This window comes from Ctenopharyngodon idella, chromosome 2, assembly GCF_019924925.1.
Source record: "Ctenopharyngodon idella isolate HZGC_01 chromosome 2, HZGC01, whole genome shotgun sequence".
Taxonomy (NCBI): domain Eukaryota; kingdom Metazoa; phylum Chordata; class Actinopteri; order Cypriniformes; family Xenocyprididae; genus Ctenopharyngodon; species Ctenopharyngodon idella.
In genome coordinates, this window is record NC_067221.1 from 1,867,706 (window position 1) to 1,885,720 (window position 18,015).

The 18,015-nt window shown below is 38.8% G+C and overlaps 1 protein-coding gene and 1 long non-coding RNA gene across 2 annotated transcripts in view; one reads left to right on the forward strand and one right to left on the reverse strand.

Moving 5' to 3' along the window:
* The window catches only part of hs6st1a (heparan sulfate 6-O-sulfotransferase 1a), a 136,854-nt gene that overhangs the window by 100,006 nt on the left and 18,833 nt on the right, over nucleotides 1–18,015 (forward strand). The window lies entirely within an intron of this gene.
* Nucleotides 8,080–10,752, reverse strand: LOC127524759 (uncharacterized). Its single transcript, XR_007933162.1, has 3 exons — nucleotides 9,837–10,752; nucleotides 9,415–9,520; nucleotides 8,080–9,024 (listed from the first exon to the last, which is right to left on the reverse strand). It is a non-coding gene; the product is annotated as an uncharacterized LOC127524759 (long non-coding RNA).

The window sequence follows — 18,015 nt, forward strand, 5'->3', positions numbered from 1 at the left end:
TTTGTACTTGGAACCAACCGAAACCAACAGTTTTTGTAGGCCACGTTCATACATAGATTATTAAATATATATTCAACAAAATTAAAAATATATTGTAATAATATTGTACTAGAAAATAAAAAATAAAACTAATTTTATTTTATTCTAAAATGACTGTACTAGATATTTCAGTAGTAACAATTTTAAAATAGTTAAAAGGTTAGTTCACCCAAAAATGAAAATAATGTCATTAATTACTCACCGTCATGTCGTTCTACACCCGTAAGACCTTCGAGCTTTACATTACACAGTCTTTATTTGTTTTTTTTGGTGAACAAAAAGTATTCTCGTCGCTTTATAATATTAAGGTAGAACTACTGAACTCGCATGAACTGTTTTTTAGTACCTTTATGGATCTTGAGAGAGGAAGTACCATTGCTGTGAATGCAGGCCTCACTGAGCCATCGGATTTAATCAAAAATATCTTAATTTGTGTTCCGAAGATGAACGAAGGTCTTACAGGTGTAGAACGACATGACGGTGAGTAATTGATGACATTATTTTCATTTTTGGGTGAACTAACCCTTTAATTTTCAAAGGTATACCATCAAGCTTTTATTTTGACAGTTTGCAAGTAAATAAATGCAGTGTATGTCAGTGTATGTTCATTCGCACAGGTGCAGCTCACGACGTCTCCGAATGTGTTGATTTATTGATTTTATTTTGAAATATCGTACTTTGGATTCTTCTCCTAATCATTCTTTCAGAGCTATTTCAGTCCTGTCTATTGTCTTCCACTTCTTTTCACTGTATTCCCTCACTCTCACACTCACATACCTACCATTTCTTTTGCACTTCCGTCATCTCCCTGTGCTCATCACGCCTCCCTGCATGTTATTTTCATACCTCTCCACCCTTCGAGTGCTCTCTTCTCTCCGGTTATCTCCGTTAACCCCGCTCGTCTGAATCCTAAGGCGTGATATCGATCTGGCACCGCAGTTGCTCCTACAGCAGAGCTGGACTGGGTAGGCGGTGGACGCCTTGGCGGATCCCTCTCTTTGTAAAGGCTGATTGTGAAAGTACCTATCTCAGGAGCGTCTGGACTATTCCTGTCCGTCTGTCTCATTATAGGCCTGCAGCAGAGGATGAGAGGGCAGCAGGTTCAGGCATGAGGGAACACAGTTGGCCGCGGTGCTCTCTGCTACAAGATGGTGGAGAGTTGAACAGGAATTGGTGCCTTAGGGTGCACAGACACACTTGGGAGGAATTGATTGGCAGACGCTGGTTTTGATGCGGCAGTTATTCTGGAACCCTTTGTTTGGAGGTGAAAAGCAGTTGTTTACCAATATCACACACAATTCTGGAGAAAGTTTCTTTCATGTTTGTGATTTTTAGATAGACAGACAGACAGACAGACTTTTTTGCTCACCAGCCACTGTGTCTAGTGGTTTTCCAAAGTTACTATCCTCTCAGCATTTTCACTGGCCACAATTTTGACATTGATACCATGGGAAAAACTGCCATATAGATATTTCTGATATTATCTCATAATTTGTCAGCGGGTTTATTAGGCTGCTGTCACTTTAAGATCCATTATACTGTTACACATGCGTTTTCTTTCTCAACTGTTTACATTCACTTCAAACATAACTGACTGTGTTTACGTGAATACTCACCAAGACCGGCATTTTAACATTGTTTTGTGTGTGTTTGACAGTTTAAGCGCAATAAGCAGCGAAAAAGAATTTAATTTAGTACTGAGAGGCGGCTTTATGTGGCGCACTTTGAGTGTGAGAACAAAATCTGTGAGAATGAGTAAAATTATGCGCAATACATGCAATCCCATGTCAAAATTCAAGCCCTGTAACACCAACAATATTCATCCGGAGCAAATGAAATGAGGTGGTTTGTGTGTCGACTCGCTGTCGGAGAGATGAGAGAGAGAAAGAGCAGCTGGTGTCGTGACTCTATTCTGCTGAAAATGAGTATTGGAAGCGTTTCGGATATTTCACTATCTAAATATTTTTGACAACACTACTTTGTTTATTATTTCAAATGCCTTTTAAAGACTACAATTGAAAAACGTATATATTATATATAAATTTCAAGCCTTCAAAGTGGCTAGTAGAAGTGACTGCGTCACATGCCACTGCTGAAATACACACACATTTGGCAGGTTGGCGGGTGTTAATGTCAAGCCCTGATATAATAATCATGATAATAATAATTTTACATGTGTCAGATCCACAGTATTTCATGGGACAATCTACATAATTTTCTGTTTAAAGTCTGTATACTTTTTTACATTTATCTGTTAAAATATTTAAAAACAAAATTCTCCTCGATAATAAACCCTGTTGTGATGCAGAGTGACATAAATCAATATTCTGTTACAGCACACAGTCCTATAACAGTTCAGAAACCATCTTTTCACACCAACCAACCAAGCAAAGATAACTCTGACATGAAATAGACTCTATTTTGCACCAAAATGTCAATTCTAATTGCTTATTTTTGTTTGTTGTAACTCCTGGAGTCGAAAATATTCTTACTTTAGCAAATCTCTTTTGTCGTGCGTATGTATCTTATTTCTGTTTCAATCCTGTGGTGCTCTATCAAACTTTTCAAGGTTTTCGAATCCAGTCTGAAGTTACATCGTGGCCTTCTTCGAGACTCTGAGTTTGGAGCTGAGAATGACCAAGACTTTTCAAAGAAGTCACAGCCAGAGCTTGTTAAAAACAGCCGCTTCTGATGTCTCTCTTGAACATCTGAGAAATCCACATGCATCAGAGGAGAGATGGGATTCAAGTGATTCTAAGGACAGAAATGCGCCTCACCATTTTTTTTAATGTGTGGCTCGTTACCATGTTACTGTATCTGTTGTGTCCACATGTGCTCGAGGCATAGCACTCCCATTCCAAAAATCAGAGACGCAGGTGTTTCCAAAAGGATTGAAAAGATTTGCCATTTGTTAACAATCAACCTGTCAGGCCTGCTTTAGTCTGCTTTTTTGGAGATTACCACAAATGCTTTTCTGCCTTCAAGCAAATGGAGAGAGCACTGTTAAAGTCACCATGAAATCAAAATGGACAGTTCTTATTTTTTTATGGAATATTGCAGTGTTTATTTAGAAATTTATCTGTGCACATAATTATTCTTCTCTCATGACGAGGGTGGGGCAACCTGTCACTCACATGAGATCCACCAATAGCAAACCACAACCATCCAATCAATGAATCAAGCCCCGCCCTACATTTGTTCTTGTTTGAGAAGCCGTTGCGCTCGGATATGCATCACAATAGAGAATAAAATACTATCGCAACTTCCATTTCATGCTGACTTTAAACATATCTTCTCATTCTCATTCTCCTCTTCATTTCTTTTAAATAGAATATATGTGATACCGCACACAAGAAAAAGGACATGACATGAAAATTATTATTTACCAGACCAGACAATCCCGTTCTCATCTCCTCTTTGTGTGTTTATTCTGTTATGACAGCGCCGTTTGGAGTTATCAGGCTCGGTAAAGCCTTGTAGGAGATGAGCTCAGCGTTTACCCCATCTGTTTAATGACGACTGGTCCCATGGTGTATATCAAAGTACCGTAGTATTACCATCTGATATCGTAGCTGTATCATGGTACTGCATAGTACTTTATGACAGACGCAAGCTTTAGTTATGATGTGTTATTGTGTTGTCCTTGACTGCTGTGTGTGTGTGTGTGTGTGTGTGTGTGTGTGTGAGAGAGAGATTAATATTTGTGTTTTTGTGTGAGAGATATAGGCAGGTATAAAGCTGAGATAACTGATAACGTTGGGATTTCTGGCTCACTGCTTTTCAATGCCAGGCTTTGACTTTGTTTTTTTAAGGAGATAGGGAATTGTTCCTCTGGAATTGTTTATTTGTTTATTTTTTATATTCTGCCCACGGACATAAAGGCAGATGTTGTCAAACTGCCTTGTGCTGTGTGTGTGCATATATGTGCACCATTTCTGAATATAATCTTCAACATGACTGACTTTAAACGTGTTTTCATGGTGTTTTCATGGGTATATTCAGTATATTCGATAAATCGAGCTGAATTCTTGTTTTTTGGGGGGTTTTTTTAAATGAAAAAACAAAAAAGAAGCAATTTTCTAATTTTTCTACTTTCAATATTAAATAAAAAAAAACGACTGAATGAATGCTACACGGATTCCTCCGCTCCCTCTTGCAGTGACATCTCTTCTTTTCTCTGACGAGTTTACCTGTGATTTGACATATTTTTGTGTGCATTTCTCCACGTAGAAGCGTGTTAAAGGCATGCGCGTGCTCTTCAGGTGTGTGCACCATCTCAGACAGCGTGCAAGTACTGAATTCAGTTCTCTTTTGCATCTTATTGCGCTTGAACAATTTATAATTGCTTGAATGTTAAACTCGCAAGACTTAAAAACACATTCTAATGATAGATTTTTGTTGACAATGCACACGATCAGATTTCCGTCAACTGTCCCGAGCGACTTTCACAGACGGCGCTAGACTCAGTTGCACTCGAAAACATTTTTGAGTCCCAAAGGTTCGAAGTCTGAGTCCCAGTAGAAATGCATCCGAATCCGTTAAAAGTTGGACTCGAGTCCGAGCTCCAGCACCCCAACTCTAGTTTATTGTATAGTGTACAGACGCATTTCTCAGCAAATAATTCAGCTAAATATTCTCTCATTACCAAGAACTATCATATCACCATCATTGTCCTTAAACAAACTAAATGAATACATAATGGCAGTAACATTGCTCCCAGCTTTTTGAAATGAAGTCTGACGTATCGTTAGGTGAATTTAGAGATGCAGCTTCTCTGAGAAAGCTTTACTTGTCTTGTTACTGTCAGACTGTTTGTATGCTAAATCACAGCATGCTGTCAGCATATAAAAACCTCTCTGAGAGGCAACATCTCTAAACGCATCCCCTTCAAAGCAACATTACAAACAAGAGGAAGGGAAATAAAAGAAACTTGACCAACATGAAAAAATCGAGATAATCATTTAATTGACTAGTCTGTTTTTGGACTAGCCTGATTCATCTGTGCTTATTAGGTTCTCTTTCAGTTGACAGTTGTTGCACATTTTCAGTGATTTGTTTTGACTTATGATAAGAATTAATGTAATAATGTGACAGCTCAATTTGGCAATAAAGAAGTGTTTTGTTTTTTTGTTTTTTTAATTTTTCATATTTTTTGTGCATGTGTTTGATGTCTGATAATTATAGCAGTGCCAAGTTTAACAATGAAAAGCTCCACTCCTGTGTCTGAGTGCCAGGCTCTTGCCAGCCTACAGGTCTCCATGGCACGTCTGGCGCCGGCGCACCCACCCAGTCCGTATTCATAGCCGGCAGATATCTTGCATTTTTAAATAAGCCAGTTTTCTCAAAAATCTTCCCATCACTCAATTCTGTCTTATTGTCTCATCTAAAAACTGTAGAATTGCCCTCCCACAATGCACTTGTGGGTGACCCATGAATGGAGAGCTGACATGCAGTACTAATCCTTTTAGCACTCTGCCTCAACCAGCTCTCTGCTATTGTTGTCATTTTTCTTTTCGTTTCATTCATTTTTAAGTGTGGGATGGGTGCATTGCTCTTTACGTGGAGTGTAAATGCAATACACGGATTAAACGAGACGCTATCAAAGAAGAGGGCAGATGTACATCACTCGTTTACGTCCATCTGTGAGGTTTTACAGCCCTTTGTTTTTTATGAATATATGAATTGCAAAATTTAAAGGGACAGTTCACTGAAATAAAAGTTCTGTCATCATTCATTCAACCTCATGTCGTTTCCAAACCTGCATGACTATGTTTCTACTGTGGAACACAAAAGAAGATATTTTGATGAATGTTTCAGCTGCACTATTAAGTCAAAGGGGTCCAATTTACAGCCAATACTGGCAATTTACCACAGGAAATATTTTTTTAAAGCTTTTTAACAGTTATCGAGGTTGAGCCAAAAACCTAGGACTAGTTCGCCAAAGTAGGTTTTTAAAATACTCTCCAATATTTAACGAATGATCAGATTGACAGTGCCAGTCAAAGTTGCTCAAAATGAGGAGTTCTACCATGTGGTATGAATGTTGTCGGCATGTGTGACAAAAAGGGAAGGCGTGTCCAATTTCTTTCAAATTTCTCAAAGGCCTCTAGGGCCATGAGTCAAACAGGCCCAGCAAGCTTTGTTCCGATCAGCCTTAGTTAACCTTGTCTGATAGCTGCTCAAAATTCATTAGCCACCACCGACCGTGTTTTTTGAGATACTTGAATGTCCTCAAAGTCAGTCTTGGCACCTTGGACAAAGACAATGCATGCCAATTTTCAAGTCAATCTAATTTAGTGTTGTGTAGTTATAGACATGTTTAAATTTTTTGCATGTTATAGCGCCACCAAGTGGCCAGTCACCACGTTCTTATTCATGCAACAACAGACCAAGCCCATACATAGGTGTACCAAGTTTGGTGAAAATATCTCATTCCGTTCATGAGTTATAGCCATTTTAGTAAAAGTGGCTCCGCCCACTTCGAATGTTTTGGCAGCCCTTAGAGACCGTGAATCAAAATTTCAACTTTTTTTGATAAATATTGACAATCAGACTTCAGAAAATCTTGCTGCACTGGTTTGGTTCAGATCGGGCCAAAAACCTAGGACTAGTTTGCAAAAGTAGGTTTTTCAAAAATTCCAAAATACCCGTAAATTTTTCCACAAGTAACGACTGAAACCGAGGCATGCATTTTGTCCCTCCTGAGCCAAGGATTCCAATGATATAAGACACTTTAGTCTACACCTAAGGGTTTAGTAATTCTCTATGACTTATGGTTTGGTCTGCCCGATCACTTTTAGGGGAGAATGCTGATCCTTGGAAATTTTAATAATTACAGTAGGGTTTCAGCACTAGTGAAGCCTCTCCTCCACTGACATCCATTCAAAAACCCTGCTGATGGTCTCCTTCCCTGTGTGCCGCAGCGTTACGCTGTTTTTGTGCTAACCTTGGAGGATTGTCTTAGAGCTGCTCTGGAACTATCCCTTTAAATGAATAGTAATCTTTCATGTGAATGACTTTCTTTGTTTTTTGAGTCATCTAGGAGAGTTTCCAAGCATACTATGAAAGTGAATGGTGACCACAGATGTACTACAGATTGCGGTTTCTCTTTTCAATTCTTCACCTTTCTCTTCTTCTCCTGTGTAAATATGCTTTTTCTTTGGATTAGCTTATCTCTCCTACCAAATGAATAAGAAGCTTAAAAATCCAAGATCTGAAGTGTCAGGCTTGAAGAAGAGAAAGAGAGCGACTCCACCTGTCCATGCCTCCATAAAGCTATTTTGTGAGGGGAAAACTTGTGAGGGATGTGGTGGGGCATGTGTTGTCGTCGCTTATATTTTTGATGTTGCAAAACCCTGTTTTAGTTTATCAGTCTCACAGGCAATCGTAATATTTTGGGATTAATTAAAGTCTTAATCGGGCATGTTCATCTCTTCAGCGCGGCTCCCTGCAGGCTGCTGCTGACAGCTGTATTTTAGAGCTCTGAAAATGTCTGGAGGCTAAACAAGTTTTGCTGCAGACTCATCACCTCTAGACCAGCCGCTCACACTCAGAGATGTGCGGCAGGGGGATCTGTGATGAGAGCTGCGGTTCAGAGTGTGAGCAAATAAGAGTGATAGACAATGATATGTATGGTGAGAGGAGGGATAGTGGGAGGACAAGAATGTGGATGAAGAGGGAGGCACAGGGAAATAGGGAAGAATGAAGGCAAGTGGAGGAGGAGGGTTAGGGTAGTGTATGGCAGGGCAGGGTATACTAGTTATGTGGGTGATGTGAGATTTGACTCTGGTTTGTGTCATTTCATCCCTCTTCCATCACTTCTGTCTTCTCTTATCTATCACTATTTGCAAAAAGATCAGAAATATTTATAAAATAGCTAATGTACAGGGCTTGACATGAACATTTTTACTCACCAGCCACTGTGGATAGTGGTTTTCCAAAGTTAGCCACTTGACATTGATACCATGGGGAAAACTGCCATATTGATATTTGTAATATTATCTCATAATTTGTCAGCAGGTTTATTAGGCTGCTGTCACTTTAAGATCCATTATACTGTTACACATGCGTTTTCTTTCTCAGCTGTTTACGTTCACTTCAAACATAACTGACTGTGTTTACGTGAATACTCACCAAGACCGGCATTTTGACATTATTTTGTGTGTGTTTGACGGTTTAAGCGCAATAAGCAGTGAAAAATAACTCAATTTAGCATTGTAACATTGAAGTGCAAATAGAGTTAGCAGATGCGTGTGTGCGTGACACACCTGATGTGTCGATGAAATTGAAGGCCTCCATAAGGTTCTGAATATAATTTTGAGAGGTTCGAAGAGATTAATTTACATTGCGAAATCTGTTGACATCATTTGTACGGCAGTTTGGCTTTTGTCTGTTATTGGGGTCAAGTAAACTCCATCTCTCTCCCGCTTTTCAATAAAGTCTTGCAGTGTAAATAAGGCTCCTTTTCCAGATCAACACTAACATTCATATGCATGAGGAGGCCATGAATCAGTATCCTGTCATCAGGACGGGTCTACAGCAGATAAATCACCAGCTGTCAGTCACACACAACCTGTCACAAACACACAAGCACTCCCAGATTCTTTTATACATTCGTGTGTATTCATAAGGATAAACCTGTCCCCGTGTAATGCATTCAGACGCTCCATTTTGGCAGGGAGGTTATTTTACTTGCAAATCCCAAACACTGAAAAATGAAACATAATTCAGTCCCCTGCTTTCTTTTTTTGTGTGTTGTGAGTGTGTGTTTGACTTTGTCTGTGTGTAAGTGTGTGTTTGCACGTCTTTGTCCTGTTCCTCTTGCTTTTTCTTCACACATGGGCTCGGGTTTATTTCATCAAATGAAGTGAGGTGACTCACTGGAGATGTAGCTGTATCAGGAAAATGGCAGTTTTCCCGCTCTGCACTCCCACGACACACATGCAGAAATACACAATATTGTGGTGTTTTATGTCATCGCAGTTGCTGTAATATAGGGATGCGCGATGTTAAAAATTCAGCCTGATATCAATAAGCTGATAATTATTTTCTTGTTATGTCCAAAAATCTAAAATGATTGAATCTAAATAAATACTAATAATAAAACTAAAAACATTTTAAATGCTCTAAGTGAATTTAGCAGCACAACAGTATAATGTACATTATGATGACAGCTAATTTTGATCTTTGATAATGATTACATGCAATAGTTATTAAATTAGTCAATATTAGTATTAATATTAATATTAATATTATAAAGGGACCCTATTATGCTATTTTAAAGGTTCCTAATTTTGTTTTGGAGTCCCATAGGTTTACATGCATCAATAGGTCAAAACCCACTTTCATTTTCTCATAACATTGATTGCACATCACCTTAAAATGGTTTGTTCGAAGATTTGTTCTCTCTGAACTCCTCCTTTCCAAAAGCTTCCTCTGCTCTGATTGGTCAGATGACCCGGTCTGTTGTGATTGGTCTACTCTGCTCAAAAAAGCAGGGGCATTTTAATGTTTAACCAGTTATAGAACCTATCTATCTATTTCTCTATTGACCAGTCAGTACTCCATGCTTGTTTAATGATTTGCATGGTTCGATATCTCAAACAATTCCCCACTTCTGAATTTTTTAAACATTTAAAATGCATTTCATTAGGGTGTCCAGAGCCGCAGAGATGAAATCATCAAGTCAGTTTATATCACAACTGCGGACACAATTATGCCAGCATTCATACGAAAACGTTCTCCAGTAACGAGTTCCTCAGGACTAATTATATAATTGTCTGGAGAGAGCAGCCCACCTGCAGCTGAGAGGGACCTCAGATAATTACATCAGTCTCTCAGGTTCACATCGCCTCAGGAGCGTAAACGCAGCTCTGTGTGTGTTTGCCCAGTCTGTCCATTCCATCCCACTCATATGAAATTCTGTTGGAATATCCAGCTCATTAAGATGCCATGCCCTGCCTGAACTACATCACGACAGAAGTTTTCAAGATGAGTGACAGAAAAGTCAAGCAATAAGGCGTCCCTTGAGCCGACAGAAGCATGCAGTGTCCTACAGCAGGGACGGGCTTTTTTTAATCTGCTGCGAAGAAGAGACGGCGTGTTTCCACATGATAAGTGATAAAATGTTAAGCAAAACTGGCAGGCGTAACTTCACACGCACAGATCATAATGCATGGCACATTGGCGAGAGTGTGTTCTGAGCAGACAGGACTTTGCCCCGCAGCAGTGCCGGGGTTCAGAGCGAAACCTCGGCTCAGAGAGTGGGAGAAATGGAGGGTGAGACAGAGGGTGTGAAGTTTAAAGTGCTGAAGGGTTTTACTGCATGAAGGCTTTTTCCGAATTCCCTCGTGGCAAATTAAAAATGTGGCTTGCCCCTCGGCCTGTTTTACAACCAGAGAGGACAAGGAACAAGATATTTAGTATAGAGAATGGTAGGCTGTTTGAGCATGGATTTCTTTTCAGGAATGGACCATGGTAACCACAGTTTTTGCTCAAGTACCTTTGTTGCTGCAGTTATTGTTGAAGCCATAAATTATTAGGACAGCCCTGGACAGATGGCCAGTCCAATTTATTTTATTTTGTTTTATTTGTTTATTTGTTTATTTATTTATTTATTTATTTATTTATTTATTTATTTATATTATTTATATTATTTTGAATTTTACTTTATTATATTTTATTTTATTATTTTATTTTATTAATTTAACTTAATTTAATTTAGCATTTTATTTTTTATTATTTTTTATTATTAATTTAATTTAATTTAGCATTTTATTATCTTATTTTCAATTTTACTTCATTTTATTTTTTTTTATTTAACTTAATTTAATTTAATTTAATTTAATTTAATTTAATTTAATTTAATTTATTATTTTATTTTATTTTATTATTTTATTTTATTTTATATAATTGTCATATGTACAGATGGCCATTTATTTTATGTTTTTTTATTATTAATTTAATTTAATTTAATTTTAATTTAATTTTTAATTTAATTTATTATTTTAATATCTTATTTTTAATTTTGTTTTATTTTATTTTATTTAATGAATTTAGCTTAATTTAGTTTAATTTATAAAATTGTCATATGTACACTCTGGACAGATGGCCAGTCCATTAATTTTATTTATATATTTATTTATTTATTTTATTTTATTTATTTTATTTATTTATTTATTTTTTTTTTTATCTCATTCAATTTGATTTTATTTTATTTTATTTGTGCGTTTTAGTAATGACTAATGCAGTTTTGTTGTGGTAACATTAACACTATTATACATGGTATGTTGGTAGAAACTATGCTTATAAGGATCTAATAAATTAATTTTTTTAATGGTTTAGACTTCTCTTTTTTACCCTATAAGCAAAATCCTTTGGTATTAACATATTGTTTGACGCACCATTGACATGTAATGTAAATACCATGGCACTGGAATATAATGGTCTAAATATATGATGTGCTGTGGTGTGATGCCATCACTTTGCTATAGTTTCCTCTGTTCTTTTCACTGTACCAATATGTAGTGTGTTTTGTGATGAGGTCATTCAGTGGTGTTTTCATTGCCATAAGAGCAGACAGCAGTGAGGGGAGGAAGGAAAAGAGAGTGCCGACCCTCCCACTGAGGCTTTCACTCTCCACCGGCCTCTCTCTCTCTCCCTTCCCCTTCATCCCTGTTGTTCAGGAGTGCAGAGTTCGCTGCTGGTCATCTGGAGAAGGAAACCCCCTCTTTACCATAATTGTTGTCATGTGGAAACACTGTGTTGATTTCAGTCAAAATCATTTCACTAACAGTCATTTTTGCTCATGGTATCCACTGTAAAAACATGTGTCTTATTCACTAACCACCCATCATCTAGTTTAATCAGGCATTAAATGCATTGAAATGGTGCTGGGAAATATATAAATTAAGTAATTTTCATTATTTTCTGTGCAAACACGCCTCCTTTCTATGCAAATGCGTCTTATTATAGATCGCCTTGTTCAAAAAACTTGAGAGTCAAGAGTCTTATAACCTGCAATATGGAGAATTGCAAATCTTGTATTCCACAGATTTTATGTGCATATTTCCTTGAGTAAATTATGTACTAAAACATTTATTTTTACACATCATTTTTAGTCCTTCCCCTCTGTGTCGAACCTGAGCCTGATTCCTATCAGAATTTCCTCCCCACACAGTCAATGCCCCTTTCAGACCTCAGTAACTTTACCCACACCCTACTCTCTCCTCTTTTTTCCCCCTTCTTTCGCTTCCTCTCTTTTTTTCCTAAAGCAAGCTCTTTTGTCGTGTGAAAGCGGATCTTGTGGTTAAGTGCGTCTGTATTGTAGCGGTGGGATTAAGTACAGTATGTGGGTCACAGCTGGGATAAGCACTCGGGACGGCAGCAGAAGGCAGAATGTCAGTCAGTGTCGGTCAAAGACGGTCCCGCTCGAGCCAGCAGGATCGGACCCTCCTGTGAAGTGCACAAGCATCTACTTTTGTGGTTTTGATTTGTCAGATATTTGTTCCCATCTTCCTGGCCCTCACACGAGCTCTTACAGACACCGGATCCTCTTTTTGAACAGAATTCCCTCCGGCACCCGTGACAGGGTTCTCTCCTTATTTCAAAACTCTCGTTGTTTTTTTATTCTCTTCTCTGAAGATGCCCCGTCCTCTCCATGGTGGAATGACATGAATATCCACTGCGAATTCAAAGAGTTTTCCATGTTATTCCGTGATCAGTGGGATATATTGTGTTTCATGAGTCATACAGCAACCAGCTGACTTTCTTCAATCCACACACACCGGATCTGTCAGCAGGGTCCCGGGTGGAAATTGCTCCAGCCCTCCTGCTGCGTCGCCGCACATGTATTCTCAGGTATGGCTGAAATGTGTGTGATTCTGAAAATATGAGAATGAGGAACTCTGTTACCTTTTGTCCTCTGAGGAGGAAGTGACATCAGCGGTAGAGATGCACCACAAGCCTCATATCATTCATTTCACTTGGGTTCATAGCTCTTGATTTACAGTATGATGTGAATTTGATCACACTGACTTGAGAAGAGGTTTGTGATGGAGAGGGATGGATAATTCTGTACTTATTTACAATAAGTATTGTGAATGTCTATTACATGCTATTTGGTGTCTTTGGTGGTTGGAGCTAAATCATAATTTGTCCTGCATATTGTTAATTTAGCTGATTTGTAGTATCAGTATTGTAGAGCGCAATATCACACGAGTGCTGTTTTTGTCCCGAATAGCGTGCAAATGTGAGATTGATTTTATACAACAGTTCAATAAATAAGTTAATATTGTCATTTTACACACAATATTGTCTGATTTCGCTTAATTTTGCCAACAAAAATATTACCTATAAAGCCAGAGCAGAACTGTTGTGCGTCTCCAAGAAGCAGTGTTTCATTTTTGAATGAATCCGTGTTTTAAGCGAATCAATCGGGTGAATCAACGATTCAATGACTCATTCATAAAGAGAGCCATTTACTTCATTCCTGAATGAATGAGCCATTTGAACGAATCAAATGAATGAATGATTCAATGACTTACTCATTCAGACGTTTACCGCCACCTACTGGCAGTTTTAGTTTCTTATTTCGAGTGTCATTTCATTAAAAAAAAAACATATTTCCATATTAATAATTATAAGAAAAAAACATTAAAGGTATTGTAGTTTCAAAACCTCATGGCTGTTGAAGCCTTAACGTTTATGTGTAACAAATTCTATGTTGAATCAAATACATTTTTTTTTTTTTAAAGCTACTTTTTGTAATGTATATTTGATACTTTTCTCATTTAACACAATAATGACTTTAAATTATCTTTTGGGGGTAGTTTCTCAGCCAAATTTGATTAATGTGAGATTAATTTGTGATTCATTAGATTAATGAATCCCCACACTGTGTAATTAATTAGATTAAAAATGTAATTGCTTGACAGCCCAAATATATATATATATATATATATATATATATATAGTTCAGTCATGAAACTCTAGAGGGCGCAGGCTGATAGGTCCTTTACATGCAAACTTCAGACACATAATTCCCACATGGCACAAGCTGATTGGCCTCTGCTGATCCTTCAGCCAATGAGATTGCTTGCTCAACATTTAAATACTCAAGTGTTTTCTGTATAGGGTACCCCTCCACCTCCCCAGCTCCACCTGCCTAGATCTGCTACAGGATTTATGTATGTCTATTTATACAGAAGCAGATCTTTCATGCACACAGAAACATCTTAATTTTTTAATATGGAGAAAGTCTCTCAGTAAGCATTTTGCATGAATGTGGCAGTGACTCTGTGAATGTGAAAATGTGCCATCTTCTTCACCGTAGTACTACACAGTGCTTTGTCTCAGTGATATCGCAGCTTTGTGCTCCTGCCAGCCACAAAACTCTCCCACACCGCAGGAACAGACTCCGGCGGGTTACACAAGCACAGAGTTCGCCTTCTCAATTGGCAGATTATTAAAAGCAAACGTACAAACACAGAAATGACAATATGTAGAGTGCAATTAATATTCTAATAATGGATTCGGTATTATGAAATGATTGCTGAGCGGAGCGCACAGGCCTGATATTTACCTCGGCTTTGAGAAGAAGAGCTTTGTTATTACGCCAATAGTGTGTCTGCCTCCGGTATTGTGTGTGTGTGTGTGTGTGTGTGTGTGTGTGTGTGTGTGTGTGTGTGTTTTTACCCTCCAAGAAAAAAGGGCCTTTTTCCTGCCTCTGTTTGGTTTTAGCTTGTCATTCTACAAAGCCAGGCGTGTGACATGTTTTCTCATTAAGAGAAGCAATAACTTTGATAAATCATTCCGCCTGCCAGCCCAGCCCCTCTGTTGGTATTAGAAAAGCTAATTGAAATTCTCTCTCCCTTTCTGTCTGTCTCTCTCTCTCTGTGTGTGTGTCTCTCGCTGACACTGTGGATTTTCTCTTTTCTGTTGTACTTTCTTTCTGTTGACACTTCAAAGGCTTGTGAGCGTGCAGTTGTGTGTGTTGGTAGTACTGGAGAGTGCAAATATTTGTTCCCATAATAATAGGTTTTTCAATAGAACGGCGTATTTGTGGTGTCATATTTAATTAACTAAATGTGAGGAAACGTGTGTGTCAGAGAGGGCAAGGTCAAGGAAGTCTAATAAACTAACAATGATACTAATTTGTGTTTAAAGATATGTTTAGGTCATATTTAGGTCATACCAGGTCAACCACAGGTCAACACTCATGAGGAGGTGACCCAATTCCTGTTAAATAAACCTTTTTTTTTTTTTTCCTAGTAGACTGGTATTTTCTCGATATATGATATTTATCAAAAGTACTGTTTGTTTCTTAATATGTGCAACTTTTTTAATTAGCAAAGAAAATTACAGTCATGTTGATGTCCTAAAAATAGGTTTCAGTTTTATTATGCAAAAAATAATTCCTTAATTTTGATTGTGGGGTGAAATATGACATGTCTTGACAGTGTTAGTGCCCTTTTGTGCTGAGAATCTCTGTGTGCGCTCATATGCATTGCGTGGGTGCGCATTTTTGAATTATCAGCGCATCTTCATGAAATCAAAGATGAAATTTCAGTCGGCAGTTTTTCACCACCCAATTCTGTTTTATCTCTAGTTGTGTTTGTGAGCGCTAACAGACAGGGTTCAGAGTGACTCAGAAGAGATGTGAGTGGAAGACGTCTGCGCACATTATAAATGACAGCCGAGCTTTTTAGTGGCAGGACTAATTCACAACCGAACACCGACTGCCTGTGGCTAGCACGGCCCATGAGGCACAGAACAGCTGTGAGCGTGTTTGTGCGCGGCACCGTCGGCACACATATTCTCTGGAAGTTTATCTTGCATCAGTACATCATGAGAGTTCTTCGACTGAGAATGATTACACCGTTCGAGATCATGACTCTCTCTCGGCTCAGGGGAGGAACAGGTGAGGGAAAATTCATCTGAAGAAGAAACAAAGCTTCATTGAAGGCTAAAATGTAGCACCGATGTATCAGCAAATATTCGCTATCAGACATAAAAGCAATTACCGCACATTGACTGATTGTTTAAAAACAGCTGATGATCAGGGCTGATTATATCTTGTCAATCAAAAGGGGGCGGTGTTGTCCAAGAGGCGCTGTTTTTTTCCACCCGCGGTTAAGAGTGTGACATTCCGAAACAAGAGCACAGTGCGCTTTTCAGGAGAAGGGGTTTTATAGAGAGAGGAACTATTCAGAGTGTTACTGACTTTTTTTTTTTTTTTTTTTACATTCAACTGTAGCCAATTACAGACATATCTGTTGAGTGTGTGAACTCAATGGCCAATCAGAGACGTATCTGTTGAGTGAGTGAACTCAATGGCCAATCAGAGACGTATCTGTTGAGTGCGTGAACTCAATGGCCAATCACAGACATATCTGTTGAGCGCGTGAACTCAATGGCCAATCACAGACGTATCTGTTGAGCACGTGAACTCAATGGCCAATCACAGATGTATCTGTTGAGCGCTTGAACTCAATGGCCAATCAGACACGTATCTGTTGAGTGCGTGAACTCAGTGGCCAATCACAGACGTATCTGTTGAGCGCGTGAACTCAATGGCCAATCACAGACGTATCTGTTGAGCACGTGAACTCAATGGCCAATCACAGACGTATCTGTTGAGCACGTGAACTCAATGGCCAATCACAGACGTATCTGTTGAGCGCGTGAACTCAATGGCCAATCACAGATGTATCTGTTGAGCGCGTGAACTCAATGGCCAATCACAGACGTATCTGTTGAGCACGTGAACTCAATGGCCAATCACAGACGTATCTGTTGAGCACGTGAACTCAATGGCCAATCACAGATGTATCTGTTGAGCGCGTGAACTCAATGGCCAATCACAGACGTATCTGTTGAGCGTGTGAACTCAATGGCCAATCACAGATGTATCTGTTGAGCGCGTGAACTCAATGGCCAATCACAGACGTATCTGTTGAGCGTGTGAACTCAATGGCCAATCACAGATGTATCTGTTGAGCGCGTGAACTCAATGGCCAATCACAGATGTATCTGTTGAGCGCGTGAACTCAATGGCCAATCACAGACGTATCTGTTGAGCGCGTGAACTCAGTGGCCAATCACAGATGTATCTGTTGAGCGCGTGAACTCAATGGCCAATCACAGACGTATCTGTTGAGCGCGTGAACTCAGTGGCCAATCACAGATGTATCTGTTGAGCGCGTGAACTCAGTGGCCAATCACAGATGTATCTGTTGAGCGCGTGAACTCAGTGGCCAATCACAGATGTATCTGTTGAGCGTGTGAACTCAATGGCCAATCAGAGGTGTTTAAGTTGGTATCGTTGCATTTTTAAAATTTCAGGACCAACTTGGTACCGAAGTACCAGTACTTTTGACAGCCCTAGTCCTCTTTAACAGATGCAATTTTTGAAATGTATTAGTAAATGTTGAGATTAACAGTAACCAGAATTATAAAGTATTGCTCATTGTTAGTTCATGTTAACAAATGAAACCTTATTGTAAAGTGTTATTCTGTTAATGTGAGTGATGTGTTTTCTATTTATAACTGAGACCAGTTATACCGAAACATGGAAAACATGTTGATATTTAGAGAATATAAGATATTATTTCTTTCAAAACTGTGTAATCAATCAGCAGATGTCATTCTAAATAATCGGATATTGGTAACGGCTCAGAAATCATTGCATCCCTGATTGATAGAGAGAAAATGACAACCTAAAAATGCATCTCTGTGTTTGTGTGTGTGTGCGGCGATAGACCTGTGGGAACCTCATCAGCAGTCATTGTTACAATGAGACGTCTCCACTGTCTGTGTTCACGTCTCAATAGAAAGTGATTGCTGAAAAGAAAGCTGTCACTCAAATGCAGCGGCCCATCCTGTCATCTATAGCGCTCTCACAGTGTCAGCCTTCATTCGCTCTCTCTCAGACCAGACCGCGTCCGACGCCAAGTGCCGGGTTCGAGGGAGTGCTCT